This window comes from Equus caballus, chromosome 22, assembly GCF_041296265.1.
Source record: "Equus caballus isolate H_3958 breed thoroughbred chromosome 22, TB-T2T, whole genome shotgun sequence".
Taxonomy (NCBI): domain Eukaryota; kingdom Metazoa; phylum Chordata; class Mammalia; order Perissodactyla; family Equidae; genus Equus; species Equus caballus.
In genome coordinates, this window is record NC_091705.1 from 19,049,144 (window position 1) to 19,062,582 (window position 13,439).

A 13,439-nucleotide genomic window follows, 5' to 3' on the forward strand; every position below is an offset into this window, starting at 1 on the left:
CCTTCCATGAGTTTGACCACCACCTGGGACTTTCAGGAGGTAACGTACAGGTGGGACTCAGGTGTCTACATGCCTGGGAGGTGCGACAGGACAGGGTCGCCCTGGGCTACATTCAAAGCCAGGAGTTCAGGGAGGACCAAAGAAAGAGAAAGAAACCCATTATTACTTTAGGGTTTTTTGCTTTATTGATGTTTTGAAACTATCAAAGTAGTATACGCTTGTTGTGACAAGTGAAACAAGGCGATCAAGACAAAGACGTGAAAAGTGAAAAGGATTCCCCCAACCCGCCCCACTGTCAGTGGCCACTGGGACCCACCTGGCGTATCCTTTCAGTGTTCTCCCTGTTCAACAGACGCACACATCATGAATTCACATATACAAGGGTTGCGCTTGCCTCTTTGTTTTTATGGACGCAGAACAGAAGCAGACTACAGTCCGCAGCTTGCTTTTTTCACGTCACAGTACAGCATCAGCGTTCCTACAAATGGGAAGATATGGAGCTATCTTCTTTTCCTGCCATTTTATGCGATGAGATACAATTCAGCATAAACAAGATCTTATGTACGCCGATTTCTTTTTAGTGGAGCCTTTTTTGCGTCTTTTCTGTTTGCTTGCTTCTCTTCTTCCATTCCCCTCTCTCTCTGCCCATCCTTCTGCACGGCTCTACTAATCCTTGTTAGCAGCCTGCTTTGTATCATTCATACAGTTCTCCATATTCATACGTTTAACCAGGTAAACATCTCTCTACCTACCTGCCTACCTGTACACATACACGTGCATCAACACCACACGTCTACATTCATTCATGTTTTGTTACTCTTTGCTCTACAAAAAAATGGATCATCTTATACAGTAGTCCCCTTTGGTGAGGTTTTGCCTTCCATGGTTTCAGTCACCTTCGGTCAACTGCAGTCTGAAAATATTAAATAGGAAATGCCAGAAATAAACAATTCATAAGTTTTAAATTGTGCACTGTTCTGAGTAGTGGGGTGAAATCTCAAGCCATCCCACCCCTTCCCGCCATGGACGTGAACCACCCCTCTGTCCAGCATAGTCACTTTACGTTACTACATGTCCACCTGTTAGTCACTTAATAGCCGTCTGGGTTATCAGATTGACTGTCAGGATCGCAGTACGTGTGTTCAAGTCACCCTTATTTTACTTAATGACTCCAAAGCACAAGAGTAGTGATGCTGGCAATTTGGAGATGCCAAAGAGAAGCCATAAAGTGATTCCTTTAAGTGAAAAGGTGAAAGTTCTCAATTTAGTAAGGAAAGAAAAAAATTGCATGCTGAGGTTGCTAAGATCTATGGTAACTTTTATTACAGTATATTGTTATAATTGTTCTATTTTATTATTAGTTATTGTTAATCTCTCACTGTGCCTAATTCATAAATTAAACTTCGTCATCGGTGTGTATGTATAGGAAAAAACATGGTGTATATAGGGTTCAGCACCATCTGTGGTTTCAGGCACCCACTAGGGGTCTTGGAACATACTCCCCACAGATAAGGGGGGACCACTGTACACACTTGTCTGCATCTTGCATTGTTCTCTCAAGAATATCTTGTGGAAACCCCTAGAAGTCAGCTGGCATCCCTCTAACTCATTTTTTCCAATGGTTTTGTAATATTCCCTGCTGAGGATTCACCGTAGTTTATTCAAAGTTCAGAGATATTGGTAATTTTCCATGTTTAGCCATCACGCATAGCTGCAATAAACATTTTTGTACATAGGTTTTAACAAATGACAAAATACACCCCCAGGAGTGGGATTGTGGCTAGAGAGTATGTGTATTTTAAATTTTAAGAGATGTTACCAGATTGCTTTCCAAAAAGTTCTAATAATTCTATTTCCAACAGCAAAGTAGGAGCATACCTCACTGCTTTCCTCATCCCTGCGTCGCTGCCAGCAACGACATTGTCTTTCTTTTAATTTTTGTCAGTCTAATAAATATGACATGAGATCTCGTGGTACTTTAACTTACCTTTCCTTGACCACTAATGTGTTTGAGCAGCTTTTTTTTTTTTTTTTTTGAGCAGCTTTTTTATATCTCTCAGCCATTTGGATTTGCCCTTCTGTGAATTACCTGTTCATATTCTTTGCTTGTTTTTCTTTTAGGTTTTCTTGTATTTTGTGAGAGTTCTTTCTGTTTTGTGGATATTTAACTCTTCACTGGTATTGCAAATATTTTCTTTCCCAAATGTATTTGTCTTACTATATCTTGGCAAGAAACACCAGAAACAAAGTTAACAGACAAATAAATTGGGGAAAAGAATTTGCAATACAGATAGAGAGTGTAATATCCATAATGCATAAGGAGCTCTTGTTAGTGTTTGCATAGTTAACTATGTCTGTCTGCATCTGCAGAGCGAGTGTGTTTCCTGTTTTGGTTACGATAATCTCCCGACCCCCAAGTTGTATGTGTCGTCTAAGATTTCTCTCTTGATTGTTATTATTTCATTTTTTACATTTAAATGTTTAATGCCTCTGGAATTTACTTTTATGATTGGTCGTTCCACTAATCTGTCTGTCCCCATTACAATGATAAGGCAAATCCATGGCAACTATTCTTTTCCTTATACTTATTGGTGTTTCTTGGGCTTTCATTTTATTTTTAAGAAACTGTACTGCTTTCTTACTACCAGCAGGAGTGGCCTGCATGGGGTGGTGGGTGTGCTGGGCTCCAGATCTGTGTGGTCTCTGAGGAGATGATGACTTGGAAGCTGGGAGGAAAGAGGGTGGGTTTGGAGGCCAGGCCCAGGGGCTCCTCAGATTTGCTTCTGGGAATGGGTCGCCGTAATAAAGGGGCCATGCTGCCAAGAAGATTAAGAAATTCTTGGAAGTCTAGCTGCCTATCACAGCTGAGGTCCGGTTTCTCCCTCATGTGGTCAAGGACCCTGAGTCCTTCTGGCTCTTTGTGAAGGCAGCCAGTCCTGCATTCACGAAGCTTAGGAACTTGCTCTTGGAGAGCTGGCGGTTGTTACCAACCTTTCCAGCACACTTCTGGAACGCAGCAATCAGGGACTTGAGCACCACTCAGTCTCTATAGGGCTGGAGATTTTTGCCTTGTTGGAGTTGAACCGGATGCTGTGAGTGGGGAGTGGCACAGAGAGTGGGCCTCAGTCATTTCTTCTTTATTAACATTGCGTTAATCACAGCTTATCCAATCCCTATGAAGCCCTGTTAAGATTCAAACGAAAATTACACTATATTTATACATCAGTTCCCAATAAAGTATGTGATATGTCCTTTTACTTGTTCAGCATCTTGTTTTTAAGGCCTCCAAAAAGATCTTACAGTTCTCTTCATACCGGTCTTATGCCTCTCACTAGATTTAATCAGAAGAATTTAACAGTTCTGTTGCTGTTGTACCTGGAATATTTCTTTGATATCTATTTCTCTGTATGCTGTTATACAGACAGATAGCGATTTTTATATATTTGTCTTGTATCTCGCCAGCTCACTAAATTCTTTTGTTAATTCTTTTAGTTTTCTTTTGTTAGATTTTCAATTCAAACAATCATGTTCTTGGCAAAAATAAGCTAGTTTTTGCTTTTCTTGCCAAAGGCTCTGATTCTTTTCTTTTTTCTTGGTCATATCGCAATTACTAGAGTTCTCAGGCAACGTTGAATAGTAACGACGATGCTGGACAGCTGTGAAGTTGCTGATTTGCGTTGAGTGTCTATTTAGAATATTTGTCTATTTAGAATAGGATCTTGGTAAATAGTCTTTATTATACATTTAAGCAGTTTCCAATCTTATTTAGCATTTTAATTAAGAGTGGCTGCTGGGCCGGCCCCGTGGCGCAACGGTTAAGTGTGCACGTTCCACTTCGGCAGCCCGGGGTTCGCAAGTTCGGATCCCGGGTGTGGACATGGCACCACTTGGCACGCCATGCTGTGGTAGGCGTCCTGCATATAAAACAGAGGAAGATGGGCATGGATGTTAGCTCAGAGCCAGTCTTCCTCAGCAAAAAGAGGAGGATTGGCGGCAGATGTTAGCTCAGGGCTAATCTTCCTCCAAAAAAAAAAAGAGTGGCTGCCGAGTTTATCAAATGGCTTTTCAGCACTTGTTTTATTGTATGATCTTGTCCTTTAATTTATTGTAATGAATTACATTGCTGGAGTTCCTGGTTTTGAACCAGATTTGTGTTCCTGGAATACAGCACATATGCTCACAGTGGCACACTCTAGGCGCATGGCTAGGTTCTATTTGCTAGCAATCATTGAAGATTTTACGGCCCTATTCATAAGGGCAATTGATTATAGTGTTCTGTTTTTGTACTGCCAAATCAGAATTGGGTGTTCAAACTTGTGGCTTCATAAAATAAATTAGGAAGCTTTAAATCACTCGTCCATTTTCTAAAATAATTTAAATAACATTAAAATTGTTCTTCCTTCTTTAGAGGTAAACAGAACATGGCTGTGAACCCGCCTAGCTGTGGTACCTTTTCTTTTGGTAGTAGGTCTTTAATCACTTTGTTGTTAGTGCCGTTGAGTTGATTCTGCCTGGCAACGCTATGTAAAGCGGACGGAACCCTGCCTGGTCTTTTTGCGCCATCCTCTCACCTTCTGGTGCTCTATCAGACAATGCTCCACTGCTATTCATAGGATTTTCGTGGCCAATTTTTTCAGAAGTGGGTGGCCAGCTCCTTCTTCCTAGTCTGTCTTAGTCTGGAAGCTCCACTGAAACCTGCCCACCGTGGGTGACCCTGCTGGTATTTGAAATAACGGTGGCATAGCTTTCAGCATCACAGCAACGTGCAGCTGCCACAGCATGACAACCAACAGACGGGTGGTGTGGTTCCCTGACTGGGAAACAAACCGGAGCCACAGCAATGAGAGAACCGAGTCTTAATCACTAGACCATCAGGGCTGGCTCTTTAATCACTACTCTCTTTTATTATGTTAATCTGTCTGTTCAAATTTTGAGTCAATTTTACTAGAAAATTATCTGTTTTCTTTACGTTTCAAATGTACTTACATAGGGCTAGGTAAGTATTCTTTGATAATTTTTATTTTGCACTTTTCTGTATCTCCTTTCTTCATTAATCAACTATTAATTTCCTCTATTTTCTTTTGTTTTAATTTTTTGCTCTTTTTCTGATTTCTAAACACTGATCACAATATTCCTTTATCTTATTTAATCATGACATTTTAAGGCTATACATTCTATATTTTCCTCTGAATACAGTTTTTCCTGCTAATAGGTTTGGATATGAATTGTTCTCCTCTTCACTGGTTTCTAGATAGTTTCTAATTGCTATTTTGGTTTCCTTGGATATCTAGAAATGGGTTCCTTAACTTCTAAGTAGTAAAGATTTTTGTTACTTCAATAATTTTTAAAATGGAATTCTCTCCACATTTCTAATAAGTTTTGCTTTATATATTTAGTTTCCCTCTTGGTTGGTACTTACATCTTTATAGTAGTGCTGTTGGAGCCTTAGGCAAGGGCTCATCAAAGGGCAGCCTTGTAGGCTGTAGTAATGATGCTGATGCCCCATTCTCTATCATGTTGGCCCATCTGAGTTCACCTGCAGCTGCAGAGGAAGACAGTTCCCAGCACACTGACAGCTCCCTACCTCAAGCACCTGTACATCTTGCTTTCTCTCTGCTTAAGGCTTGGGCATCATGGGAGTTTGCTCAGCTGAAGGCAGGTGCACCTAGAGTCGGGGGGATAAGAGAGTTAATCTCAGCTAATGCAGGACCGGTGTAGGTGGGAAATGCCTCAGGCTTGCACCCTCCTATGGGGTGATTCTAAGGCACGTTCCATACAGTCTCTCAGAGAACTCACAGGATTGAGCTCCAGTTGTCCACAGAGGTAGCCTGCTTATTAGTGCACCTGTAATTGGCCTTCCTCCCTCCTTATCACACTTCCCCACTCCTTCACAGTGCTTCCTAGGATTACCTCCAAAATAAATCACCTGAGCCCAAATTCTTGTCTCAAGGTGTGGTGATTTCAAAATATGGTCACAAATTCTTTGACACTCCTTCCTTCAAAAGATGGCGCTAGGGGCCAGCCTGGTGGCACAGCAGTTAAGTTCGCACATTCCGCTTCAATGGCCTGGGGATTGCTTGTTCAGATCCTGGGTGCAGACCTAGGCACTGCTTGGCCAGCCATGCTGTGGCAGGCATCCCCCATATAAAGTAGAGGAGGATGGGCACAGATGTTAGCTCAGGGCCAGTCTTCCTCAACAAAAAAGAGGAAGATTGGCAACGGATGTTAGCTCAGGGCTAATCTTCCTCAAAAAAAAAGATCAAGCTAATTTCCCTCCCTTTGAGTGTGGGTGGATTTCATGACTTATTTCTAATGAATAGAATGCAGTAGCAATGACAATGTGTGTCTTCAAGGCTAGGTCATAAAAACATTACAACTTTCACCTTATTCTCTTGGATCATCCACTCTGGGAGAAGCTAGCCTCCATGTTGTGAGGATGCCCAGAAACCCTGTAGAGAGGCCCATCTTGTGAGGCAGAACTGAGGCCTCCTGACAACAGCCACGTGTGTGAGCCATCTTAGAAGTGGATCCTCCCGCCCCAGTCAAGCCTTCAGATGACAGAAGCCCCTGCTATTGTCTGACTACAGCCCTGTGAGATATCCTGAGCTAGAACCATATAGCTAAGCCACTCCCAAAACCCTGGCCCACAGCAACTGTACAAAATCACCAGCATTTATTATTGTTCTAAGCTAACTTTTGTGGTAATTTGTTGTGTGGCAATAGTTAATTAATACACAGAGTCTGCTCTTGGGTGAAGCCAAACTAAGACATGAGAGGCTGCAGGACATAATCCTATAGGTATGGGAAGTTGCACAAGGATTTCCAGGGGGAAGCTCCCACCTTCAACTGGCAGACCGCACCTTGGGTCTTTTCTGTCTTCAGGATGACCATTCTCACCCCTGGCCATGACTTGCATTATCATCCAAGGTGGTACACACAAATTGGTCTATGCAAAAATGAAACATTTTGTTTATGAATGACTGTTCTTTTCTTGGTTCTGAAACCTGTTAACATTTTCCACTGGTTCTCCCAGTATAGGCAGGCCAGTAGGTGACTTTTTAGGCCTGTTCAGGATCTGTGCAGCACAGCTTGTCTGCAGGCTCCCCGCCAGCTCCCTCCCCCTCACTCCGGGTTGCTCACCAGCTGCACAGAGTGTGGGGCCACAGCATCTCACCTGGGGGATCCACGTCCCTGTCTGGCTGTGTTCTCAGACTCCTGGCTGCCCTGGCGGCACAGCTGCAGATGTCCAGGTGGTCTTTTTCTCTGCACATCGGGGCCTCTGAAGCTGCCTCTCTCATAGGGGAAGTCTGAAGACTGCATCTTCGAGTGCAGTGCTTCTCCCAGAACTGAAACCATATCCCACACCCACATTTGACCCTAGGGGAACTGTGCATATGCCTCCCTGGAATAGTCTCCTGAGGAGGCCACGCTCATCTTGCCATCCCAGATGGCATCCATGGCTCCCAGAGAGGCTGGAAGTGGTCTGCCATCTCACGATCATCCGTCCTTCCAACACCTGTAGCACTGGGCACGTGGAAGGGAGAAGGGCTGTCTTTTCACACACTCCATCTGATGGACAACCTTCCCTGCCACAGGATGCCGCAGTGCCCACTCACCCCCTGGGGCGCTTGCCAGACTGAGTCTGCACACAGGGAACCTTCCGGGCAAACAGGAAGTACCAGGGGAATAGCGCCCCTAGGAGACGTCCTCAAGCAATGGCTGAAGGGAATCTGTGGCCAGCTCCCTCATCCCTCGGGTGGTAGCTGAGGTGTGTCCTATTCTCTTAGAGTTCCCAGCAGGACCTAGCTGCAGTTGCCCACAGTGTGACCTGCTCCACATGCCCTGTGTTGGTGTCCTTCACTTCCCCACTCCCTCACCTCCCACCTAAGAAATTTGCACTTGAGGCCAGCCTAGTGGCTCAGTGGTTAAGTTCGCCTGCTCCACTTCCACAGCCTGGGGTTTGCTGGTTCGGATCCCAGGTGTGGACCTACACACCACTTATCGAGCCATGCTTTGGCAGGCATCCCACGTATATAGTAGAGGAAGATGGGCACGGATGTAAGCTCAGGGCCAATCTTCCTCAGCAAAAAGAGGAGGATTGGCAGCAGATGTTAGCTCAGGGCTAATCTTCCTCAAAAAAAAAATCAAAACAAAGAAATTTGCACTTGAATATGTGTCTTGGGGTCTGAATTTGAGGGAACTCAAACTCTGACACCCACCCACAGTTACCACTGAACTTTACAGCTGCCCCTCCTGGGGGTGGGAAAAAGGGGAGGCTACACAGTACTCTGAAGCTTCTACGAACGATTTTCTCAAAATGGACCAACTAGAACAAAAATCCTCTTTCCAACCAAAGGCAGAGTTTACCTCTTCCTTTCAGCCTCTCTGAGTGAGAACTGTCCTCTCACACAGCAGCGCGGTGCCCCTTGAACTTAGTTACAAGGGGTCTGATGTCTTCAGGGGTCCATGTCAGGGTGGGGGGTCAGGGAAAGTGGGAAAGATCTCCTACGGTGTCACAGGCTACGGCCACAAGCAAATACTTCATGGAGCCCTCTGGTAGGCTTTGATGGCGGGCTATTCTAAACCTTTACGTTGACCTTTCTCCAAGTTCCAGACCCTAGAGCCTACTGCTGACTTGACGTCACCACGGATGCCTCTGAAACTGGACGCGTCACCTTCCCTCTCGACCAAACACGCTTCTCCTCCAAGCCCCATTGCTCTCCTTTGTGATTCCTCCCACTCTGTCATCTCCCATATCCAGTCCATCAACCATGTCCTGAAGCTGCCGCCCCCTCTGCACATCAACCGTTACCTCTGGTTACACTGATCGGTGTTACCTAGTGTTACCACTGGGAACACTGAAAAGTGCTTGGATCACTCTTTTCAGTTCTTCACCTGCCCTGAGTCCACACCCTGTGACCTGTGACTCCAGCTCCTCCCACTAGAGGAGGGGTATATGTCCCCACGCCTTGACTTTGCACTTGGCCATGTGACTTACTTTGGCCAATGGGATGTTTTAAAGACTTGACCTGTGCTTGTGTGGTGAGGCTTGCTCTCTCGTGCCTCAGCCATGACTATGAGAAGAACGTGCCCTGGGTAGCTCACTGGTCTCTGGAAGATGAGAGAATGTAGAGCAGAACTCTAGTCCTGCAGCATCAAGCAGACCTATCCCAACTGCCCTCCACAAATTAAAAGTGTTTTCAGTCCTGAGTTTTGGGGCTGTCTGTTGCACAGCAATATTGTGGCAATAGCTGACTGATGCACCTCTCTAGTCCAGTGATCACAATTGTGTACCTTTACTTCCATAATAACCTCTTAACTGGTTTACATGTTGTTTTTTTGTTCGTTTGTTTTTGAGGAAGATTAGCCCTGAGCTAACATCTGCTGCCAATCCTCCTCTTTTTTGCTGAGGAAGACTGGCCCTGAGCTAACATCCGTGCTCATCTTCCTCCACTTTATCCGTAGGACGCCTGCCACAGCATGGCTTGCCAAGCGGTGCCATGTCCGCACCCAGGATCCAAACTGGTGAACCTCGGGCCGCCAAGAAGTGGAAAGTGTGCACTTAACTGCTGGGCCACCGGGTCGGCCCCCGGTTTACATGTTTTAATCTTACCTCTTGCTGATCCATTCTTTAAACAGTGGCCACTGTGATTTTTAAATTGTAACTCATATCACATCTTTTCCTAGTTTAAAAGCCTTTGATGGCATCCCATTGCAGTTTTTCCAAGATCAAGTAAAGCACTTTTAGTGCTTTATGATATGATATAGAATGATATAGTCATTCAAGAGTTTGTGTAGGTCTCAAAATGATAAACAAAAGGCAGATGCACTTATCAAGTAAAAGAAAGAATTCAATAAAAATTAAGAGCAAAGAAATCCTGTGCGTGCTTCCTACAAATACAATGTCTCAAAACGGCATTCAGAAACAATGCTATGTTTACAGGAGTGCATTTGGGATGTTAAACCAAACCAGAATTAAAGAAAGCTCTCAGGTTGTGCCACCCCCAGGTCTCTGTTTTGGGCTTGGTTGTAGCTTGTACTATGTCAACCAAGCTAAGCTAGAGTTACCTTTCCCAGAATTCCCCCTACCATCTCAGGGTTGGCCGCAAGAGAAACTTGTGCAAGATCTGGAAAGAGATGTCAAGCAGTAGCAGCCGCAGCTGTTCCGGTTGGAAGATGGATGCAGGGCCCAGGTGCCACTGCAGCTGCTGTCCTTGTGCCTCATCTGCCCGATGGCCTCGTCGGCATGGGGCCAGTCTGGCCCGCAGCTCCCCCTCCTCATTCTGGATCCCTTACAAGTGTGGCTCTGAAGCCCGTGCTCCAGCTTCTGCGGGTCGCCTGCTGATTGTGGAAGACAGATGCAGCTTCCACTTTGTCCTCACGGTTCTGATGTGTCTTTGCAGGTTCCCATTCATCCTTGTTGTCCCCCACTTTGTGTCCAGCTTTTCAGCCTGCCTTGGCTGACCCAGGTTTACCAGCAAACACAGAGGCAACAGCCTTTTGTAGATTTCTTCACCGTTTCTTCAGCTTTGTGGTTCCTGGTTTGTGATTTTTTTCTGATCTTCCAACAGTCTTCCAGATGTTACCTCACTAGCTCTCCCACTAGGGCATGAGGTCTAATCGCTATAATAAATCCGTTATTTAAAGGCATCTCGTTGCAATGTGAATGGAACCCAAACTCCACCCATGGCCCGAGATATAAGAAGGCACGACCTGGCCTCTCCCTCCTCGTCTCGTGCCCATCTCCCTCCACCCTCCTCCTTGCTTGCCTGGGCACGACTCTCACCATTCCCTCAGAACAGGAGCCAATTGGCCAGACGCTGGAAGTTACATTCTCTGCACAGTCACTTAGCTACTTCAATTCCTCCTCCCCACCCCTTCCCTGATGGCCCGGGTGTGGGGAGGAAGAGGTTAAGGTTATCGGAATGCCTGGACAGACCGGGCCTGTTCTCAATCAGGGGCACAGCGGGAAGGCGTGGGGCTGCTTGCTGGGTCGAGGAAGTCTCCATAGCAAAGTGATTAGGTAGAGTGTGGGAGAGAACACGCTGCACGTTCATCTCTGTGCACAGAGGAGGGAGCGTGGGCCAGGGCCAAGGAGGGAGGGGCGCTCAAGGCCTTAAAGGGATGAAAGCTCTGAGAGTTGGCTTTGTGACTGCAAGGATTTGGCCAGCTCTGGGTGGAGGGTCAACATCTCATGCAGGGCGGGAGAGGTCTATGAACCGGTCCTGCTGGCTAGGCTGTCCTGCCCTCCCCTCCTTGGCTCCATCCAGAGGTTTCTTGGCCCAGGAAGCACATCTATCCTCCAAGAAACTTCCCCCAGTTGGCGCCTCTCATCCCGTCTGCATCTCCATGAGGGAGCTGGCACTGGCTCCCATCTGGCCCTGCAGTTTGGACAAATGTAAGGGCAGGGGAGCTGTGTTCCTAAAACAGCACAGGCACCAGGGACCTCGACTCGTCTTGAATTTTGTTTCTTGGCTGCATAAGTGGAACATAAAACACCTCTCACCTCCCCCCTTCTGTTCCAGCCGCGCTGGACCACACACTGTTCTCTGCTTGGGCCAGGCTTTTCATGGCTTGCTGTAGCTCTGCCTGGAATGTCCTTCTCCTTCTAAGGAAGTCCTGCTAACTCTTAAAGTTCGATCCAGATGTCACCTCCTTCCTGAGGTCTCCCCTTTTACACCTAGACCTGTCTTCCTAGGCGCTTCCATGTAGCACCTGACACCATTACAGCAAGGGGTCTCCACCATTAGCATGCACACAGAGCTCCTGGCCATCTTGTTAAACTTGAACATGGCCTGAGGCCTGGTTCTGTGTTTACAGCCAACTCCTAGGTGACATCGATTCTGCCGGTCCATTGACCACACTCTGAGCAGCAAAGAATTAAAGCATTTATCTCATTCTCTCATTTGAATTTTTAGGTCCAATGTTTTGGAACTTGCTACACAGGAAACGTTTTTTTTAATATAGCGTAATCTCTACTTTGAACCCCTATTTGGCTAGTAGCAGAAAATATAGTTTAATTTCTGGTAAACTTGGTCATTTCAGGTTAAATGCAGTTAATTCAGAAATTTTTCTCTCTGCCTGCCCCACCTCCACCTGCCTTCTAGGGTTTCATCTCAGGTTTGCTGGTGGTGGTGGTGGGCTTATGGAACATCTTGGCAATTGGGGGTGTGGAAGGAAGCATCTGGTCCTGGGGGTGTCCTGGTGGCTCTGGGTACAGCATCCTTCCTCCTTGGTTCTCCAAGAAGTCTGAGTTCCCATGTGGTCCCTGGCATGGCCCAGACCACTCTCTTTTCATGGGTCCCATTGTTCCAAATGTGAGACACTCTCAGGTCCCTCGGCTTTCTCCCATCTGGCTTCCATGCCCTTCTCTGGGGTATGGGAAATGTTGGAAATCTCCGACACCCCCTGCAGCTCTTAGAAGCTTTCTAGATCTGCCTAGATACCTCCATTACTATAGATGCCCTAAGCAGCTCCCACGTCATGGGTACCAGATTACTCCAGCTACCCAATGGGAAGTGGCATGGTTCCTCTCCACTTTCAGATTCCAAACTGGCCTGAAATCTGAGTCTTATGGTCCACCCTATCCTTCTGGATATAACCATAGAGAGGATGCAGCATGCTGGACGCCTCAGAAATATCCACCAGCATCTAACTGATTTGCTTTACCACCAGCTCGCTTTCCTCACGGCCGCTCTCTGCATCCCATAGAACTATCTTTACTTTTTAATTTTTTTGATCAGTTAATATGTGCATATTGAAAAAAAGAATTCAAACAGTACAAAAGAGCACTCAAATCATTAGACAATTTATTTAATCTTCTTGTCTTAAGACAATATCAACTGAATCTCCACCATGAGCGAGTGAGCGATGGCGCGGTGTGCTTGTCCTTCATGCCCCGTCTTTTCTCTCCTCTCCGCATCTCAGTTTTGATTGGTTATTACTATTATTAGTTCTAGTGCTTGATTTCTCTGTGGGGTTGAATTAACGTGTTTATGTGACACAGATCTTCTTTGTGCAAGACAGTTGAGCACTTCGCAGTTTGCTCATTATCTTTGACCCTAAGATACTAAGTGACATCAGTCTGGCTCAAGCTCAAAGACCACCAACGATGCGGACACCACCCCTGGCTGAAGACTGCTATCTAGTGGGTACTTACACAGCTTTAATTTATTTATATCTCTATTATTTAGGCAATCTACCTTAAACACATCTTTTCATCCCTTCCTATAAAAAAAATGAGGAAATCTAGACACTTGGATTCTTACCTTCACTGGTTTTCTAGATCTGCACCATAATGGTTTAGAACATTTATGTTTTGTTTTGTAATCATAATTCCAACAGTTGTTTTAACTTTAATCGCAAACATAAATGTACTCAGTGCTCATTCTTGGCGTTTCTGCCTCTGTTTCTCTATTCATTTGTTTATCCAACTTGGT